At 36.4% G+C, this 22,135-nt stretch overlaps 2 long non-coding RNA genes across 2 annotated transcripts; one reads left to right on the forward strand and one right to left on the reverse strand.

Moving 5' to 3' along the window:
* Positions 1-898: 898 nt before the first annotated feature.
* Positions 899-14,592, forward strand: LOC146458026 (uncharacterized). Its single transcript, XR_014858313.1, has 3 exons — positions 899-1,791; positions 1,826-13,272; positions 13,573-14,592. It is a non-coding gene; the product is annotated as an uncharacterized LOC146458026 (long non-coding RNA).
* Positions 2,314-21,982, reverse strand: LOC146458027 (uncharacterized). Its single transcript, XR_014858312.1, has 7 exons — positions 21,928-21,982; positions 21,732-21,825; positions 20,084-20,156; positions 17,997-18,069; positions 17,638-17,718; positions 16,609-16,681; positions 2,314-2,441 (listed from the first exon to the last, which is right to left on the reverse strand). It is a non-coding gene; the product is annotated as an uncharacterized LOC146458027 (long non-coding RNA).
* Positions 21,983-22,135: the final 153 nt, after the last annotated feature.

The following is a 22,135-nucleotide window of genomic DNA, read 5'->3' on the forward strand; positions in this document are numbered from 1 at the left end:
GGTATCGGATCTCTTGTAGACCAGGATCAGCAAATTATTTCAGTCAAATGCAAAATACAAATGGCAGACTGATCCTAACGGCGGAGGTGGCGAAAAATAAACAAAATGGCTGGAACAACTGAAATATATTAACAAATTGTTCCAGGATTAGTTTACTGTCTATATTCAAGAGAACATAAGGGGACAGAGAGGTAAACTAGTGGCGTTGGCTGGAATATGTGAATTTCACTTAACCTCTTTTTAGACATCGTCTAAATGGAAGTCGGTTTCCCTAGACGTCCGCAAACGGTCAGTATGACGTCACGGGAAGTCATCGGAGCGTGCCAACGTCGCATTGTGTAATGGCGGCTCTTGAGGATACGTTTGCGGACGTCTCGGGAAACAGACTTCCGTTTTCACGACGTCTAAAAATAACTTATGTGAAATTCACATATCCCAAGGGCTATACCAGGGGTCTCCCCCTCTGTCCCCTTATTTTCTCTTTCTATATTTTATATTAGTTTGTACGGCGCCGAAGGGTGTGGTTTTGGAACCGCTGTGGTGTGAAAGTCTAAACGGATATGGATTTTACAGAAATCAAGGTTTGAAAAAGGCTACCGGAAAGTTACTACTTTTGGTCCGAAATAGGCTCAGAGTTTGAAAAACTGAGCCGCACGCCCCCACCCCCTACACGGTACGGATCACTAACTGTAACGCAAATAATGCATTCAAAAATAGACTTCAAAGGGAAACGTCAAGGTTTTATAGCAGTGAGTTTTACGGTAATGTGACCTGACATATAGGGACGTAACCTTCACTTAGGAACAACAGAATCCCCCACACCGAAAAAGATGACAACTGGTACAGTTACCCATAATCCTTAGCATTCGAAATTCCTAAAAACGCTAATAAAAATGCAAAGAAAAGTTGTAAAAACTTCAAACTTAGCATACAAAGTGTTGTTAGTACGGAGAGGAATTTCACAAAAAAATATGGCTTTCTATGTGCCTATTGGCTGTATTAGGTTCGCAAGGTATTGTGGTAAAATATACAGCCGCCATCTTTTTCCATGCGGTGGATTGGTGCGAATTTTATGGTAACGTCTGCATGCAGATTTGAAAAATATATAATGGAAAACGGTGTACGGTGTCATTACTCAATTCATGTTATTACAAGAATACACCACAGAGAAACGCAGTACAGTGTTATCCACAAGTTCAGAGAACTCTAATTCAGATTTCATTTTAAAAGTATTGACAAATAAATTTACAAACAAGTTGTGAAGATCTGATACGAAATAACGACGCCAGGTTTACAATGAAAAGGGATTCCGCAAGAATGCAAAAGGAAACATGTAAAGGTACAATGCCTTTAATGCTTAATCCAAGATGGTGGCTTCTAGAGGGCTGGCCGCCATCTTTGATTTCAACACCCCAAGGAATCGATCTGAACAGAATTCAAAATATACTGCTGAGTGATCTTGAAGAAGAAGTTTCCTTTATTGATATACACAAGATTATCTCTAAAGTTAAATCCTCCGTAGCAAAAGTGTCATCTTACAATTCTTCATAATTTCTCATTCTAACCAACCTTGCCGTAAACCTTGTATACAAGTGTAAATCTCTCTTTCTGTTTTTCTTTCTCTCCTTTCTATTCTATCTTATTTTATTTTTTTATCTTTTTACTACTTTTGAGATATAAAATAAAGAATTTGCAATTAGACAGGCCCGCCAAGACTAGCACTAGCTTCCTGCGGGCCAGTTCAATTGTAAATTGGTAAAAAAAAAAATCAAGATTATTGTTGCTTTTGTTGTTGAGATCTCCCGCGTTGGAGCAAAAGCTGAAGTTCGTCTTTGCCCTTAAAAGAATTTCCCAATTTACTTTTTTTTTTCCTGTCTGGAATCTCCTTTACCAAATAATTTTGTTAAAAGATTGTTTCTGATATCAATGCGAACTTTTTTTATCACATACAATGGCCGTCTATTTTTTTCTTCTTTCTTCTTTTTTTTTTTTTTTTCGCTTTGAAATTCATTTACTAAAAAATGCGTGAAAACAACGGTCATGCATAATAACTATTGACGTAGTAGCCCGCGATTGGTTTCATTTTCTAATCAATATTCATGACACTGTTGAATTTGTCACAAACCACACAGGCCGTGACTGTGTGAAGATGTCTTGTACTTGTAAAGAAAAGTTCGTGCTTTTGAGGAAACTCTGAGAGAACCGTGCAGACGCTGGAAAGGCTTACGACAGGGAAAAGAGTCTTTAAGTCAACCCCAATCAAGGTAAGCATTGATTCCCAAAATTTACTACCTTAAATTTGCCCAGAAGGCAGAAAGAGTACAAATAGTTTCTCCGTGAAGTTAGCACGTGCTTCCAGCGTCGCTTCAGTTTGAGCTGAGCTTGTAGTTTGTGTTCTCTGTTTAGGACGTTCACCTAAGCTTGCAGGAACTGCTTCTCGCCTTAAAATTGAAACATTATTTGTCACTATTTACGAGTCTTTCCGTTTTATGAGTTTTAAAATTGAGCATTTGCACTAATCTGTCGCATCATTCATTTTCAGAAAGACTGCTCAACTATGTGGGAAGGAAAGACGAAAGATTCAAGAGAACAAACTGGAATGGACGAACAGGGCAGAAGGAACTTCGGCAAAGATAAGAACTTTGATATTTACTAGTTAAACAAAAAATGGTGGCTGAAAAAGTTTGTTAGCTTGTGTTATTATCAAATGTATTCAATCTACAATTTTGTAAATGTAGCAAATTGACACAGGGCAGGAATTGATTGTGCACTGAATTTTGGTCGGTTATAAGTGAATTGAGTTAAAGAATTTTGAAATTATCTCGCTGATAATTGTTTGACTCTACTCTCCAAATTGTCATAATACTTGATTGGATTTTGAAATGAATTGACATACAGAATTTCAAACATTTTCTAGTCAGTTTTTATTGTCTAAATCTCAGCTTGGCAATAGGACTTGAAATGGGGCAAGGACAAAACACGGACACCACTTTTGGTGCGGGACCATGGACCACTAAAGTCCCCGGTCCACGGACCCTCTATCTTCTTACCACAAAAAATGCATGTGGCTACTGCTTCTGTAATGCTTTTACCCAGGAAACGTTATTTGGAAACTGTCTTGAACTTTAAAATAAAACGCAAAAACTGTGACTTGCAAAAGCAACATGTGAACTAGATTTGATTCTTTTCATTACAAGGAAATACAATGAACAATTGGAAAGAGCAAACTAATCAACAAAACTTAGAATGACTACAGTTCTAAAATAATATATACTATTATTTAAACGCCAATTGCTAAAATTGGTCGCGCCAGCTTATATCAAAATTCAAATACTTCTTAAATGCAAATTGTCAATGTTTACACCTCGCTTTCCCAAACTCAAATATGAATTTCCAAAACCAGAATTAATTCGTAACAGCTTTTCCAGGCAAAAAGTTTATTCAAATAAACAATACATGTTTTTTGAAGTAAAACAACTTGCGGTTTTGTTGCGTGCGTGCAAACACAAAGCGAACAGTTTTGCTGCTGGGTCCAAAAAAGAGGGGAGTGGGGGGGAGTCCATGTTTTGTCCTCGTCCCCTTGTTATGGGAGAAAAACAAAAGAACTTGTGATAACTAAGGTTAATATCAGCCACCATTTGAATGTTGAGCGATCTTCTTATCATTCGATGGGTAATGATTTAGTCGGTGGGTTTATTTCGTGTTAAAACATTCGTGTTAAAACTTTAGGCCAAAGTGTCTGAACGAATATTTTGCCCGTTTTGACAAAAATTGGTTGTTTACTGAATCTTCTGACCTTAAGAGGAAATAAGATTTTGTTTGGTTGATCGCTCAACGTGTAGGTATAAATTAGTTATTGTTGGCTCAGTCGATGTCATCGGATGTTCTGTATTTTAAAGTGGCAAATGACAGTTTATTAAGCACAAAGTTTTTGCAGGACGCAATTTCGGCACACGGTGTTAAATATTTGTTTCTTGGAACTCAGAACAACTCAAAATAAGCTAGAGATCAATATAAATATATTTTTGCACATTTTTTTCCTTCTCCAATTTTAAAAATTTAAACAAAGTAAAACAATAAAATTGATATCAAATGTCGCCAAATTGTCTTATTTACCGAAAAAAACGACACGCTTCTATGAAGTCCAGCTGATTTAAATGCAAACCACTTTTGAAGTTGCCAAATTATTTCATTTTCACGCTTGTGAAACAAAAATAAATTTGTTTTTGTTTCGTTCTTTCAAACTCTGGTGTTGCCGCATCAATATTTACAACTATTTTTTTCTCGAAAAGTACGCTTTTCAAGAAAGAAAAGATTGGAACCATTTCTGTTAATCAAAAGGAAGTTTTGAGTTATTTCAGATTTACCCAAAGGCTTGCATTATAAAAGGCTGACATTACTGACTACTGGGAAAAAATATTTACGTACATGATAAACTGTCACTGCCTTCTTATAAATATCGACACGTTCGCTGCATCGACTGATAAACTTTTGTTACACGAGAGAACAGAGGCACTTTCAAGTTCTTAGTTATCAAAGTTTTTGCTTATCAAATTCAAGGAACATTATTGTTATAGTCTTAGACATGACAAAGATAATTCTTTGCTTCTCGAACTGTGGCTTAACTTGCCAGGAAAGGTAATTCTTAACGGAATGTTTCGCACGGTCTTGAAAGTGCCTCTGTTTTCTTGTCGTTTTACAGTTGATAGTTGTCATAAAACTCTGATGTCTGGTGTAAAAAGAAAAGTTGGTTTTAAGGTTGATTAAAAAAGGCTTGTTATTCAGACCACAATAAGAACAGAACTTTTTGACAAAAAAAAATTCTGATTATCGAGACCAAACAACATTGAATGATGATTCATTTATTGCAAAACTCGAGTAAAATTTTTGAATAATTCATTTGGTGATTTAATTTCTCTGCACCGCTCCACAACATTTTGATTCTAGTTCGATTTTAAATAGAAGAAAATTATGGGACAATATGTTAATTTTTCAACAAAACAGAAGACTTTGGAACCAGTTATTTCATAATGATCCAAAATACTTTTTGTCACGCAAATGTCTTTGTCATTTTCGTGTTTTTATATTATCTTGAAGATTTCGGAACGATTTTGCAGCGCTTGAATTCCTTGTAACAAGATTGTCGTGATTATTGTCGCGATAATAAATTATAGGGACATACTTTCAATTGTTTGTTCGTTATCCAACAAATTTCAAAATTTCCGTTTGGAACCAAACCAAAAACCATTTCGGCAGTGTTTCTGCTTTACATGTAATAATATTTCCTCTTCACTGATAATTGTGGGTCTAAATTGTACGAGAAACTAATTTTTCCTGGACACTTATAAATTGATCTTTGACCAAATACAGTCGATTCAAATGGGACCATTATGTACAGGCACTAAAACACCGAGCAAGACTTACTTGGTCGCGTGATTTCTTCAAACCCAAATATTGTTTCATTCTTTCGTTCGTTTCAAAAATTATGCACATCTTGCTTTCAACTAGGTTCTTCTGGTCACTAAACGCAGGTACTTTTACCTTGATTTTATTTTGTGTTTATTGTGGTCTGCCTAACCTGCCATGCGTTTATTTGATTCATGTTTCGTTTTTTATTCAAATTTCCGATTTTTAAAATGAAACTTGTTGTCACTCGAAACAATGATTTTGTACTAAGAACCAGACACTGGGGTTTTATGATAAACTCTTAATTCTAGATGTTATGTTGGAGGAAAAGACCTTTCTCTCTGCAAGCCTGTTCTCGTTGTAGCACAGTAAACTGATTTATCATTGCATGATCGTGAAGAGCTAAAGCTTAATACGTAAACTCGGCTTGAATTTGATACTAGAAAGAACATGGAGCCATACAATTGTCTCTTTTTTGGTCTAAATTTTCACTTGCTCCAAACATCCAAACAGTTGGTTTTTTTTTTTGGCGGCAAAACGGTTAGGCCACGCATTTTCCACTGTGCTACAATACAAATTGTCTTGCAGAAAAAGATCTTGTTATTAAAAGCAACATTGGCAAGCTATGCTAAGAATTGATTGGCCTTGAAAAAAATATTGCGATACGAGAACTTAAGATTCATTTTTTCCAAAATATTCTGTATCATACACAATTTCCGTACAAACGTCTTTTTTAAAAAAATTCTCTAAAGTTAGTTTTAGTTTTCATAGCTTGCCATGTTGTTTTTAATATCCTCCTTGTATACACCATCTCGTGCAGAAATTCGAAGATTAAGCCGGTTTTGGATTTTTTTTTCGATTTCGGTCTAAAACGTTTCTGCACGAGATGGTGTGTGTTTTTTGGCGGGTTAAAATTTGTAGGGGTAACCCTTGAACATTTTTGGGAACAAAAAATGTTCAAGGGGTCCCCTTTTAAATTTTTTGTTGAAATCGTTGCCAGGGGAAACGCTGTGCAAATTCACTCAAATTTTCCCGCCAAAAGACTTAATATATATAGGGAGAAAAGTTTTGTCACACCATTTAATTAATTAAAAGATTTTCACTTAATTAATTAACTAAAGTAGAAGAACTTGTAAAAATAATAAAGACAGAGATAATAAAGACAATGAAAGTGAAATGACTGTTGAAGTTTTATTGTTGTTGCCTTCTAATCAATTATTATTATTATTACATGAAACTTACAGTAAAACAAACAACACTAAGAATAACTATTAAAAATTTAAAAAAAAACGGCGCATGCGTATTTTGAGGCACCGTATTTTTTTCTAATTTTTTTGGCGGGAAAATTTAAGATTTTCAAACAGATGTTAACAGCTTGGAATTTTTTAAAAATTGGCGCATGCGTATTTGAGGCGCCCGAGGCGCCCGTATTTTTCTAAGTCTTTTGGCGGGAAAATTGGAGCGATTTAAAAAGGGGTTACCATGAGAGAATTGAAAGGAAATTCGACATTAAGTATTCCAATACAAAAATGTGAACAAGTTTTGGCTAACAAATTTAATGCAGACTTTGCAAAAGAGTAAATAGATTCAAATTTCATAATAATTGCCGAACCATTTTGAGCAGAGGTGATACTGATATTACTTGAAAATTGAAATTTGCTACTAAAAGTCATCCGAAGGCTACACAAAAATTAATTTCTAAGCGATAAACTAAACTGCAAATGTGATATCGACCATTTTTGTTTGTTCTGTTTATAAGTTGCCTATACGTAAAATATTTACTCGGCAAAGCCTGCATACGATTGATGAAAACAGCGAGAAATATTTGGTAAGATTTTGAAACATTTTAAAATCTCAGAAGGTCAAAACAATGGTAACCAATTTGAATTACCAGGGATTTTCAACATTTGCTAATTCAAGAGAAGCATGCAATATCCGAAACTAAACTTAACAGCGTGAAAACTCGCCTTACGGTATCGATACAGTGCAACACAAATATAACTTACAATTCCAAGTTTGATGACAAAATGGATCGTTGAAATGATCGTAAAAAACTAAATCAGTCGATCAAAACTGCCGATAAATTTGAGCTGATAACAGTTGATTGCATGACAATTTTAGCCATGAATTGTTTTCATCACTAAAATAGGGCGAACTAACAAAATTTAGTTTAAACATACCAATGACCTGATAATAAATATGCTGCTGAAAAATTGTGGATCCTCCGAAAACATTCATTGAAAATTGAAAAATCGCGCATAAAATTCGAAATTCTTACCAGAAAACTACTAACATATGCCCTAAATTTTCCACTGAGAATTCGTGTTAGAACGCTTAAACAAGGACCCGCACAAAATAAAGGGATAGCTACTCCCACCGCTTCAACGTCACAATACCGATGGCGGACATAGTGAGCAAGTGGAAAGTAAACGTTATGGACTCATTATTTCAAGATATAAAGCCAAACGTGTCTTGGAAAAAATAACCTTAGCTGTTAAAGGAATATTTTGGACAAAATATATTTCAACTGAGCAAATCTCTGGCTTTATTCATGACGCAAATACGCATACGAATTTCAAATTTATTGTCAATGTTCTATTGTATCTTGCCGCACGGACCCTGAGATGTTCACAGCTCAATGTCTAAAATGAAATGCCTAACAGTTTCCTTGACGAATCGCGATCTCAGCCTTATAAAATCTATTAGCGTGACAAACAAAAGATAATTGTAATATATTATTTTAAAACTTTTGACAAAGGTGTGTTCAGTTGTAAATTCAAAACCTAACAAAAAATCGACCTAACACTTTACCTACGAAAAAGCGTTTCAGACTCAAAAAGTCTGCTGAATATTGCATGAAAGAATAAAAATGTATTATATTCTAAAAACGAATAAACGGCCTAGCTTTTCACAGTATAATCAAGTGTTTGAAGGTTTAAATCCTTACGCAAACAGTCAACATTTGAACTGAAAACAAACAAATGGCCTAACGTTTTTTCCAGAGAAATCAATAGAGTCCGAAGCTATAATCTTAATTGAAAATACATTAACAAAAGTTGAATTGAATACACAAAAAATGTCTGGAATGTCTGAAGCTTAAAATCCTCACTAAAATTGACTGAGCCAATCCAAATTTTATTTGAAAGCAGCCAAATGGCCTAACGTTTTTTCCAGATAAATCAATAGAGTCCGAAGCTAAAATCTTAACTGGAAATATATTAACAAAAGTTAAATTGAATAGAGAAAAAACGTCAGGAATGTCTGAAGCTTAAAATCCTTAAACTAAAAATTGACTGAACCAATCCAAATTTTATTTGAAAGCAGTCAAATGGCCTAACGTTTTTACCAGAGGAATCAATAGAGTCCGAAGCTATAATCTTAATTGGAAATACACTAACAAACGTTGAACTGAATACATAAAAAATCTCAGGAATGCCTCAAGCTTAAAACCCTTAAACTAAAAATTGACTGAGCCAATCCAAATTTTATTTGAAAGCAGTCAAATGGCCTAACGTTTTTTCCAGAGAAATCAATAGAGTCCGAAGCTATAATCTTAACTGAAAATATATTAACAAAAGTTGAATTGAATACAGAAAAAAATGTCAGGAATGTCTGAAGCTTAAAATCCTTAAACTAAAAATTGACTGAGCCAATCCAAATTTTATTTGAAGGTAGTCAAATGGCCTAACGTTTTTTCCAGGGAAATCAATAGAGTCTGAAGCTATAATCTTTACTGAAAATATAATAACAAAAGTTGAATTGAATACAGAAAAAATGTCAGGAATGTCTGAAGCTTAAAATCCTCACTAAAATTGACTGAGCCAATCCAAATTTTATTTGAAAGCAGTCAAATGGCCTAACGTTTTTTCCAGAGAAATCAATAGAGTTCGAAGCTATAATCTTAACTGAAAATATATTAACAAAAGTTGATTTGAATACAGAAAAAAAAATGTTAGGAATGTCTGAAGCTTAAAATCCTTAAACTAAAAATTGACTGAGCCAATCCAAATTTTATTTGAAAGCAGTCAAATGGCCTAACGTTTTTTCCCGAGAAATCAATAGAGTTCGAAGCTATAATCTTTACTGAAAATATATTAACAAAAGTTGAATTGAATGTAGAAAAAATGTCAGGAATGTCTGAAGCTTAAAATCCTCCCTAAAATTGACTGAGCCAATCCAAATTTTATTTGAAAGCAGTCAAAAGCAATCAAAATCAATAGTCTGGAGCTATAATCTTAACTGGAAATATATTGCAGTGCGGATACTGTTACCGAGGTCACTTAAACAAAGATAACCAATCACACCACAGGACACGAACAATGAATTCCCACCAAAGTTGATCGAACCAATCAGCGCTTACAACCAAAGCAAGCAAAGATTACAAAGTTTTCACAAAGAGAACTAAATCAGAGGATTCATTACCAAACATTTTTTTTCCAGTTGATAAGAAATTAATATTTAGATTTGGCTCAGAGAATGACGTAAAGACAAGTAGAAGGTAATAGTAGTTAAATCGAAATTCAGTTGATGATCTTGCAAATGGCGACGTTTTGGAATATCTCAATAAACGGACTGTTGACAAGCTTCGACAAATGATATTTCGAAATAATGCACGAAAGTTTGAGGAGAAAAATGTTTTTCTTTGAGGTCTGATTTTCTGGGCCTAGTAGCTGACTTGCCTATTTGCTCTACGCCCTGACGAGGACCTGATTTTGCCAATAATATCAAAATCTCAAAACCTTATTGATATTTTGATATTCTGTTTGATATATACTGTATTCTGCAATCCCGCACCTTAGTAAAACTTTGATGTGTATATAAGCTTAGTTGTCTAGGTGTCCGGCAGCTGGACAGGATTTTCAAAATACTCCGTGTGCGGCAGTGCAATAAGTTATTAAAACTGGCCTACGAATGGCCTGATGTTGGAAGTCGCGTTTCATTAACAACCTTTCAAATAATAGAAATGAAGAAAACTGAAATAGAAAAACATAAAGCCAGACTGTCCACTGAGAAATTAAATGTCTTCACCTTTCTAAAAATTCCTTCTGAACACTGATAAACTGCAAAACATTTTTATTGAAAAATGCCTCAAATTCAAAATTCTTAACGACAACTTGGAAACAAATGGTCTAACACTTGCTTAGTAGAAGTTGAAAAGCAAAAAAAAAAATAAAGCTTAAATATCCTAAATTATTAGTAAAATTTAAAATATAAATTTTTCAGACTGTAATTTACATTTTTAACTTGATAAAGGTGTCGCGAAGACACCTTTTGGTTGCTGATTTTTGCTTGTATTTGTATTAGTAACCGAAAGAAGACAACCAATACTTTTTTTATGAGAAATCATGTCAACCTTTTACTTATTACTTAACGGAAATTAATAAAAGAAAACTTAAGTGACAAAATGTCTAAAATGTTAGTGAAAAGTGACAAATGGCTCAACATTTTCAGTGGTGAGTTGTAAATTACAATGAAAACAGTCAAATAATCAAACATTTTTTTTACTGAAATGTATCATTTTCAAATTCTGGCTGAAAACTGACAAACACTAATGGCCTGTCATTCGTATTTCTTTTATAGAAATCGTGGATCAATGTCAACAGCATAACTGAAAGCTAAACAATTAATATAAAATCTCAACTGAAAAAATCAAATGGCCTAGCAGAATCCTTGCACGGCTAAAGTTCTTCCAAAAAAAACAGCAACTTTGGAAGCAATAATTATAATTTATGCTATTTTAATTTTTTTTAGATCCATTTCAGCACATTCAGGCCAAACTGAAGAAAACATTGAGTTGTAACATTGCCACAAGGTGAAAAAGGCAAAACTTTGATACAGTTTTCTTTTAAATTTATCTGCTTTCATTATTGTCTTATCTATTTTCCTTGTTTGGTCGTCATTTTTTCCTTAAGTTTAAAATTCTTTCAAGTTGACTTTTGTAAAAAGCTGAACTTTAAAGGGAAGGTAGTAATCCATGAGTAAGGCCTATTTTCTTCGATTTTTTTTGTTGTTGAGAAAACCACCCATTTTTTGTGCATCACCTCTAACCAAATTGATCCAATTTTTCCTGTTCAGGTATGTTTTTCTAAGATCTCTCCTTATTGCATTAGCTGTTTTCTCATAAAATATCCTGTGTTTTTAAAAGACAATTTTATTGGTACAATATGCCTGTTCTCATCGACAACAATTGAACCTGTTACCCGCGACTAAAACAGATTAATGGTCAATTCTTTTCACTGGGAAATTTCACTTAGATGTCAAAATCTTCACTCAACAGTAAAAAAAGATCTAACTTTGAAATAGTTGCTACATCTCAACTACAGGCAAAAATTGAAAACTGGTAAAGCGTTTTATAATTTGGAAACCACCGTCTCACAAACATTTGACCAAACTATTTTTTTTTAGAAAAATGGGCGTGTCTGTTTGAATTATGTTCCCCAAAATTAAGGTAACCGAATACCAATTTTACAGTGCTATTCAGATGTACCAAATAGTACAACAATTTAAGTGACAATTTTTTTTTGTTTTTATCTCTACCTTTTTGAAGTCTTTACAAGTGTCAATATTTGATCAAGCTGACAACAGTCATTCACGTTATGTTTTTTTTACTCATGAATGGCTTGGTAACGTCAATTGCAGCTCATACTGCAAATTTCCAAAAAAAGGCCAAAATATAAACAGCGAAAAACGTGACAATTACATTTTCAAGATTTTACTGAAAAATTTGCTTCCATTAACCAGTTTTGAATTATTACAGACAAAAGGCTAATATTGACAAATCCAATCTCGCTGAGAAAAGGAAAAAATTGCTTGTTTTTACTGGGAATTATGTCAATAATTTTTCTCAACGACCAACAATGGAAACTAAATAAAAGTGGTCTGACAACAGCAAAGAGCTTAATTCAGTGACAAACAAGTTTTCACCTTTTTTTTGAAAGATCGAGTAAACCTCAAGTCTGAATGGAAAACTGTGAAGCTGCAACATTCTGTTGTACTGCATGCAGACAAATCTACTTTAACACTTAGTCTAATACCAACTGAATCAGTGAATGAATAATGACTTGACATTGCTACAAAAAAATTGTTTCAAACTTAGCATTCTTCCTAAAAAGAGAGAAGTAGCTGCTGAAACCTTCAAGTGATTGATTCAAACCGAAAAAAAAAAGAAAAACTACCGGTACTTGTTTTGAGTTACTTTTGGAGTTGGATAGTGAAAATCAGAAGTATCGATTTCAGTTATCAGCAACAAAATTTTTGGTTTGTTTTGCTTTAATTATAGTCTGATTTTAAAAAAGAACTGTTGTTGGTGACATTGACTGACGTTTGGACAGACTGAGCAGAAGTCATCATCAGAGTCAAGTAAATTGTGGAATGTCAGTAGATGGTGTTTAGGCTTCTGGTCACTGATTGGTCAATTAAGCCATGATGTCATTGGCTGTTAGAGGGGTTTTCAATTGTGTGTCATAAAAAACAAAACCAGAGTAATTATTCTGGCCTGTGAAAACAGACCTAAACAGTGTAATGAACCAATCCGAACTGAAGCAAATAGATGTAATTAGCACCAAGAAAACACGTGTGAGGAAGTTATGATTGGTTTGACTTTTGTTTCTCATTGGTTGAGAATATGGCGCAAGTTTTTTCTAATAATCACAGAAAACAGTAACAAAAACCATGGTAAACGCTTAATTATTGTTTTCTACACTCAACTGAAAAACGTTCTAAAAGCCAAGACAGTGATTGGTCAGTTGTAAGTGTCTTTCTGTTTCTTGTTGGTCTAATTTTTGTCGGAGTGTTGTTAGTCAAATTTATCAGTAAGTTAGTTTAGTCTTTTTGTTGGCTATTCTGTTAACGTGGTCAATAAGCGGTGTAAGTATACCTCAGTGACCGACTATCTGACCGTGCAATCTGATTGGCTACACAGGTGCCGTCTATATCGATCGAAGACGGCAGTTTGTCAGAGCGCGTGCGATTTAGCATGCATCATTGCACAAATATATCAAAATTTATGAAATAATAAGATATTTTTGCTTCATAGATCGATCACTGAGGTATGCTAAAACAATTAGACGGCTCGCTCTCGGTTTCTATCGCCTTTGATTGTTGGCTCGGGGCGAACTATCAGCCGATAGAAACCTCAAGCTCGCTGTCTAATTGTTAATTAGTTAGGTGGAGATGCCGAGCTGTTGGTATTGGATTCATTAAAATTTGTTCTTAGTTATCAAGTCCTTACTTTAGATAATGCATTCAGCACTCAGTCAATTCTGTATCCGCAATTTCTGCCGCTCCCTCGGGTCTTGACAGCCTGCTAATTCTGTGGTTGGTTTCTAAATGCGGCTCATCATGTGATCTGTGTTGTCATTATATTAGGTCACTTGCTTGTGTTTAGCCAGTCATTTATTTAAACTTTTGCCCAACTCACCAATCATAGGTAGAATGGCAGTCAGAGAATTGAACGTGTTCAGTTTTCTTGTAAGCTGTTTCATGTCTGTCACTACACGTACTTTCGTCCCTAAGCTGCTGTTGTATAGTAGTCACTGTGATAATTTTTTGAGCAGCATGCACTGTAAATTCAAATAAAGATCCGTTTCCGCCCTGGTGAGGTACAAAACATTATCATGGACAAAACTTGTTAAGAAAACTGTATATTTTGCACATATATTTCAATCTACCGTCTCAAAAACACAGCCTGGAAAGGACGAATTCAAACCTTCACTCCCCCCTCCCCCTAACTCAATGTTGCTTTGAAGGCCAGATGATGACCCAGCATTTTTTTCAGCGGCAGAGAACCATTGGTAAGGGGGGAGGGGGGGGGGGCAGTGTTGTTGACGTATCATTGTAGCGGTCGAATTTGTTGATCGACTAAATGTTTCTTAACAGTTGTGTCCCAATTGTAGGAGCTGATTCAATCACTTCTAGGGCCATTTAGGTCATAATTTGAGGCAAAAAATTGGTGCTATCAATGAAAGAATATTTCAGCCCTTTAATATGGGATCCGGTATTGTTGCTGAAAAATAGGTGTCAAGCTAACGTTCATTTGGCAGGATCGTTGTTTCTGCTCATACTCAATCTAACCACAGACACTTAGTTGTTATTGTCATTCCCTAAAACATTGTTTTATTTCTTAATTTCGTCCGGTGGGCTCTTTAGGCGAGTGGTGGGCTAGTTGCATTTGTCTTGTCACAAGTATATACAAGGTTGTTTGTTAGTCCATTTCTAGAAGAAATACGATTTGTCATTTTTTTTTTGTCGTAGTATATACAAGTATATACAAGGTTGTTTGTTAGTCCATTTCTAGAAGAAATACGATTTGTCATTTTTTTTTGTCGGTGTGTGCCAGCCTAATGTATATTCGTTGTTGGTAATTGAGTTGATATTAGTTGCTCTCATGTCTTAGATACAGAAACTTACAATTTCCTTCAATTCGATCTTCTCAGCAAAACATATCCAGGTGTTTTGTCCGCAAGTAAAAAGCACAAGCCTAGAAAGTCCATGATATCCATGTTTTTTTTGGCAGCCGTGGTTTAATACTAGGAAAGTTTTTTATGGCTATCTGCATTGTGACAAGTTGGACTTGGAATATTGGTGGAGTGTATAATTTCGCGTTTAAGGTGTCAATCATTTCAGAAGTTGTTAGTTTTTGTTTAGGTTCAACCAAAACGTTCTAGTGTAAATCTTTTTAAAAGTACTTAGCGGCAGTCCAACAGAATGATGTTATGGGTCACATCAAAGAATGTAACGTTTGTGCCCTTTCTGCGGTTGCAGTGGAGAGCCTCTCTCTTGGTAGCAAGACTGAGTCATTTGCAGGGTCCGAAATTGTGCTTTCCTGGTCGCCTCTGCGACTAAAAATTTTGCACTGGCGACCAGAATTTCACAACTGGTCGCCAACGGGCGATTAACTATTTCATGCCACGATCATTATACAAACAATAACTTTGATTTTCAGCCAAATCGATTAAAATAAAATTCAAAGCCACCCGCCAATTGGTCACTTACTTTTTACCTTTCCCCTGATTTTGAAGTATAAAACTGATTTTCCTGTTGTTAATTAAATCTACCACAACGTTTCACAGCTACGATCAGCGTGTTTGTATTAATTTTAATCTTATTCGTTAGCAGAAAAATCGCCATTGCGGCCTCAAATGCGTTCCCTTCGTTCTGATTCTTAAAAGAAAAATTGGCAACCAAAAAGTTTGGTTTGTGTTTTACTGCAACTGAAAAATGTTATTGACACTTTTTGGCAACCACATTTTTCCGTATGGCGACTGAAAAAAAATATTCAGTCGCCAGTTGCCGCCTGCCTAAAAAAGTTAATTTCGGATCCTGATTTGTTGCCAGCGCCAATCCCCTTCAGTTCAGTAGAAAGAAGTTCACTGTTTTGTTTGCCATGAACTGCTTATAGTAGCGTCGAAACATGTCTAGGCTCTTAATTATAAATTTGGTTGTCATAAACGAGTGCGTCTAGTTTGTGTTTGTTTAATTCATTCAACAGTTACTCGTCCTGGTCTGCTTATCTCGAAAAGGCAGTCAATGTCACCGACGACAGAATCAGTGAACAATGATTCTAGACAGATAAATGTTCTGTACCTTTATACTCTGCTGACAGAGGTTTCATCGGACAATGTATAGGAAATACAGATTTGGTTTTGCTGCTTTCATTTTCTACCTGCTATGAATTATCACAAAGCACTGATTTTTGTTTTCCTTGCATCAGGAAACTTGTTATTCATGTGTTGCACTGTATCAACCACGATATCTTGGAATTTAACTTAATTCATTTGTTTCAGAAAAATCGAAGAAAAGCTATAAAGCCAAGTACATGGGCGTTCACTTCCAATTTATCCCAAATTTGGCAGGAATTAATTATTTCACAGAATCACTCTGGACGACATGTAAGCCACCCAGGACCTTAATTTTGTTCATTTCGCAGTCGTCGTTGAAAGAAAATAATGCCTAGGACCCTGGCCAAAAGGTACCAGATTTGCTCGCATGGAGGACAAATGTACGTATAAACTGTACTCTTAACTTTACAATCCAGTTACTCCCCCCTCCCCACTACTAAAAAAGCTTCATGGACATTTGCACTATTGCGTTACACCTAATGCTAGGCTAAGGACCTGTTTATCTTTGAAGAAAGTGGCCTATATGCGGGTGAATATGGTAACCTTAAAGCTGGACTTTTTCATGAATAATGTTAGTATCTACCTCTACTTCTTGTTTTATTGATCATCTCTCTTTCTTGCTTGCTTGATTCCAGTATCTGAACGTTCCTTGTATCCTGAAAAGAATAAAGAAAAGAGATGATTAATGCAATTACACCAGGATATATAGCATGATGGACACTTGTGCCTGCCAATACAGCTTTCCCAATTAATGTTGTAGAATTTTCAAGCCTCAGGCTTACGTGGCACGACCAAAAGGTCATATGAGTAGGTATAAATCTTTTGGTATTTCCGCTGTATTTCAACAGTACCCATACCCCCCCCCCCCCCAACCTGGACTGAGCCCCAGGAATTAGGATTTTTTTTTCAAATAAACTGGCAAATACCCCACGGCCGAGACAACTGCCCAGGGTAGTAGCTCAAAAATGTTTTATTTTCCTTATTTCTTGTCTTATTTTCAAATAACATCTAAGCTAATTCAGGTCAAATTTAGTACTAGCTGGCTTTTGTTTCCAATAGTATTGTAAAAGTAGGTCATTCTGCAGCTGTAGCGCCCCATTTATTCCCTATCTAGACCTATTCAATAGAAATTTACTGTATTTGCCGATGAATTGGTCATTAAAAGAAGCAACAATGCTGTAAGGTGAATAAAGTGAGATGGTCAAATGCCCTGGGGTAATTGGGTGGACAGCTAATGCCTGACCCCTCGGATGGACAATGTGGGAAAATGCCCCACTATTGCCCAGGGGGATGGGCATAGCTGGAATTGCCTGATGCATAATTTCACGGTTTTCAAAGCCAAAAGATTGAACATAAACGTTTGTCTCTGCGATTTTATTTCTGTAAGGGTGAGCCAGATCTAAGTTTGGTAAATTTATTAATAAATTAACCGTATCACCATGACGGACGGGGTTCCCGACAGCAACAATATTGAAATAGCTGTATACCACATTCCTAACTTTAAACCCTTTTTCTCCAAAAAATGTGGGGCCTAACCTGAGGTAAATCATACAAAATTATTTCACTTGCCCTTCTAACATATAATCATATTAAAAACGTTCAAGAATTATACCTCAGCTCTGCTTATTGAAAGTGATGATCTTTCTTGCTTGTATGTGCCTTACTTCCAATCGGGTGCCATAATAGTATCACTCTGTTAGAATAAAACAACAAAACAAGTCAATAAAGTAATGACAGATATCTATTGTTAAAAAGTTTTCAAAAAAATGCCAGGCAGGGAGAGTGTTTTAGCAAAGCTTACAAATTCAAGTAAAGAAGTGACATATTGACCTCATTTCAGACTAGAAAGGCTCCAAGGAGCATGTTCCATACACGATGAGGAGTAGGAATGTGTAACCAGTCATTGAAGCTTTCACCTGTACTGTTGCTGCTAATAAAACAAATGAAGCCAATTGAAGTGAAACAACTCACCACCTCGAAAAAACTGTAGGTTGAGATTGACGAGGCCTCTTTGACACTTCCCTTTGCTCACCCTAGCAGTTACCTGGAGACAGGTAAGCATGTTGTTAAGATACCGTAAAAGACCTATAAGCCCCATCCCCCCTCCCCCGCTTATAACTCAGCTCCCTCAGTTATAAGCCCATCTATTTGAAAACAAAAATTTTATTCCAGTTATAAGCCCTCCCCCTCTACGTATACACCCATCTTTATGTAATCCCCACCTCCCCTCCCCCCACACAACACACACATACCAGGGTTGTAGCTAAGAAATTTGTCTGCCGGTTAGCTGAGAAATTGAGCCGGCTAAAGAACGCGCGAAGTGCCTTCTGCCTTACGCCGACGGAGGGGTAGGTATGGAAGGGGGTCGCCCCCTCCCATTAGGGGGTTCTGGGGGGCCTCCCCAGGAAATTTTGAAAATTTTTAATTCAATTTGGTGCACTCTGGTGAAATCTACTGGCTCTTTTATGCAAAAAGAAACAACCATTAAAGAGAAGGTCAGCTGTGGTGCCGCAGTTTGAAACGTGTGGTACAGAGATTCACCCTGAATTTATTCAAAATTTTCTCCCTCGCTTTGACGTTTCCATATTTCCTTCGTGTGGTTTTCGTTGTTTGGGATTCCTTGAACTCTCTACCAGGTCTGTTCACTGTGCCCCTAAGGAGAATGACAGACCTGGCTTTTGAGGAGACAGTGTTTTGTTTTACTTCAGTTCGTCAATCTATGCTGTTGTCTTAATTCTCTTTTTGGTGAGCTCACTAGAAGAATAGTTCTTTACTTAAACACGGTAAAATCCATCAGGAGTATAAAAATTAGAAATAACCGAACTCTCCTAAACAAAATTGAAAACCTAACGACAACTAATCTTATCTAACTAAAACCCGTTTTTCATGAATGCCGTGTATGCTCTAACATTAAAAATGAAAATACGTGCGTAAGATTTTCAACATTTACTTAACATTAAAGTAATGAGAACGAAAGCTACATCGCTTTCCATTCGTTCCGAAAAGATAAGTGCTTTTAAGTTTGCACTAGAATATCAAAAAATCGATTCTTATAAACGCTTAGAACTGCAAACAAAAGAGCTGTCCACTCGGTCGTTCAGCTGTTCATCCAGTTTCGTGGGTTCATTCACTCGGTTTCTCGTTCGTTTGTTTTCGCCGGCGAGCACTCGGCGGACCGTTTACGCTTCTGGTTTGTTCAGTTGTTCCTCCGTTTGCCCAGTTCTTCTTGCTATTCATGAGCATAAACATGTTATAAGCAATAAAATTTAACCAATTAAAAGCTGTATTAAAACATTACGAAGAAGTTCCTTCATGTTTTTTTTTTCTCTGTCATGCTACAGAGAAAGACTTCTTCTCTCTCCGATCTGACACAAATACCTGGTAACAAACTCGTACCCAATCTTTCCCAACGCCTTGAATGCGGGGGCTACCAAGCTTCGTGTTGACAAGATGGCGGACGCAGAAAATGGAAAGAGGACACGGTAAACAAGTTCTCAAAACAAGACTTTATTTCAATTACTTTATGGCATCGATACTCAAGGTAGTCAGGAGTTTATTCAACCTTTTCACTTAAAATATATTATTCTAAATCGAACAATTGCTTGTGGGTAACTAAAGAACTGTTCATTGCCCTTTTAACCGAGTGCTTGCCACCCAAAATTCAGCCGGCGATGACCTCTTTCCCAGCCGGCGAATTTCGCCGGCAGCCGGCGCTTAGCGACAACCCTGACATACACAAACCCAAACTAAAAAAGGGTATGGGATTCCACTATATAAGAATTAATCCCCGCTCATACGCCCCCCACCACTTGAAGAGGATGTGGAGTTTCACCTTGAAATGGATGACTCAAACAATGGCATTGATGATGATAAACAAGACGAGTTTTGCAGTTAGAATTTGGTCTTGTAGTCAAATAAAGTACCTTTTGGTATCAGCTTGTTTCGGAACATTTTTTCCTCCACTTATAAGCCCCCCGGCCCCCTGGTAACGCATCTGGGTGTGTTCAGTATAAATATTGATCAAAACAGAAATTAAGTTAACAAAAATAACTACTCACCTTTTTAAACAACTTCATGCTGCCAGAGGATGATGTTTTCTTTGGTTCATTTTATTTTGTCCCATCATGATGTCTGAAATTAAAATAGGAAGAGAGATGAATTATACACACATGCTGGTTAAGATATTGTTCTTTACAAGTGGTTGAACAACCTCATTTGATTCCCAGGGTCCTCTTGGGAACGAGGTTGGTGGTTGAACAATAAATAAATAATTTATTGAAAAAGAGTTTGAATCTTGGTCACTTTTACTTGAAGGTATCGGGAGGCAGGCTAACAGGTTATCCAAATCCTGTCATGCTGACCACATTGAGGACAAAAGTGCAAAAGGGTACTGGGGTAGGGGGTTGGGGGATAGAGGGATAGGGTGTAGGGGTTTCAACTTCCTGCCTTCCAATCCTGTCCTTTTCACCTTCTGTACCATAACCTCCCTATATTTCTCCCAGTTCTCGCCACTCGCAAATGCTTTATTTCTAGTTTCAATTCTCTTTAATACTAAGATTTCGTCTTCCTCTCTCCCTTGCCCATTTTATTGCTAACCATGCTGAATCTTAGAGCCAGTCTCCTTGTGGTTAAAACTAAGGAATCAAATGCCTGAACCCCAGCAAAGTCACATGATCAAACACCCCACAGTAGGAGCGGACATTCCTATAAAATCCCCACCTGTTGCAGACACTGCACACCCCCTCCCCCTTTTTTTGCAGGATTTAATTTACATTGCAAGGTACATTAGCAAGGCCTAACGTTTTAGTCAAAAATTGAATGGAAATTTATACATTTTAATACAAATTCATAATGTTATAAACTCAATGATACGCAAATAAGGTTTAAAAGCTTAAGCTTATGTGATTGGGTTTCTTAGCTGGGAGGGGGTGTGTGTGGTTTGCTACGTGCTAAATGCTTCCCATGGATTTCCCTGGCTGGGCACATTTTAGTACTTGTGCCTAGGTTTGACCATGAGCTAATGTTCCAACATTCCAGGGACACGGCTCAGTCGGCGGCAAAAAGGGCACCCGATTTGAAATGAACTTTGCTTTCAACGAAGGCCTGTGTCTCAATAAATGAACTCCTCCGTAAATGAGCTACCCAGGAGGGACCGCACATCATCCTTCTTGCCATATGGTGAGGCAGGTAAGCGAGAGCTTAATCCCTTCAAGCAAATGTTAGCGAGGTTTTCGAAATGCTCTCCTTAAATGACGGGCCAAATTTCATTGAAATTCTACTTGTAGTTTCCTACCTTTCCATTAACATCATACAGTGATGCACGTGGACCAGCTGCTGAGAGATAAACCGCTCAAAACAGCGTTTGGAAGCACTGAAGAGCATTGAAAACATAGCAAAACACTCCGGGTAAGCTTTTTCAGACTTAAGTATATTTTTTGTGGGTTTTTTCGGGAATATTGTTGTCTAAATTTCGATTTAATTTTAACTCCATACAAACTCTTAAATCACGCTTGCATGGTAACCTGTGTCACATACGCTTTGGTGACCTGTGTTTGAATAAGCTTATGTGCGGTGAGCCCCTTGGGCTAAAATTGTAGTTTATGTCTGTTATGTCACTTCGTCTCGTAAGCCTTGTTTTAATTAACATCCACTTATTAAGGAAACCATTGGCCACGTTAAAGTTCAAAGCAGGAAGGTTAAGCTTACCGTTCGCCTTCTCTGTTTAATATTTTAGCTCTGCTGAATTACTGTCTTGCAGTTCTGCAAACTTTCAGCTCTTTAACCACAGCTAACGAGCACACTGAAAGGCAAACTAGGTATTTTAAGTTTATCTATGTATGCAAAAGTACAAAACCATTTCTAACAGAGGAAACATAAAAGCGCAGTTGTTAAGTTTACTGACCTTTTTCCGTCACACCTCCGGCCCTTGCCACAAGATGGCCGAACTGACCGGTTCTAAACTTAGGAAGATTCATGGGAAATGACACGCAACCCGCGCGTTGCTCGCGCGACGCGCTTTTGCCCCATCAAATTCAACGAATTTTATAATGTGATCTAATGATTCCACTTTGTGAAAGCCTTTTTAAAAGTGAGATAAATATGGGACGAAT

This window comes from Pavona decussata, unplaced genomic scaffold, assembly GCF_977016875.1.
Source record: "Pavona decussata unplaced genomic scaffold, jaPavDecu1.1 SCAFFOLD_234, whole genome shotgun sequence".
NCBI lineage: Eukaryota > Metazoa > Cnidaria > Anthozoa > Scleractinia > Agariciidae > Pavona > Pavona decussata.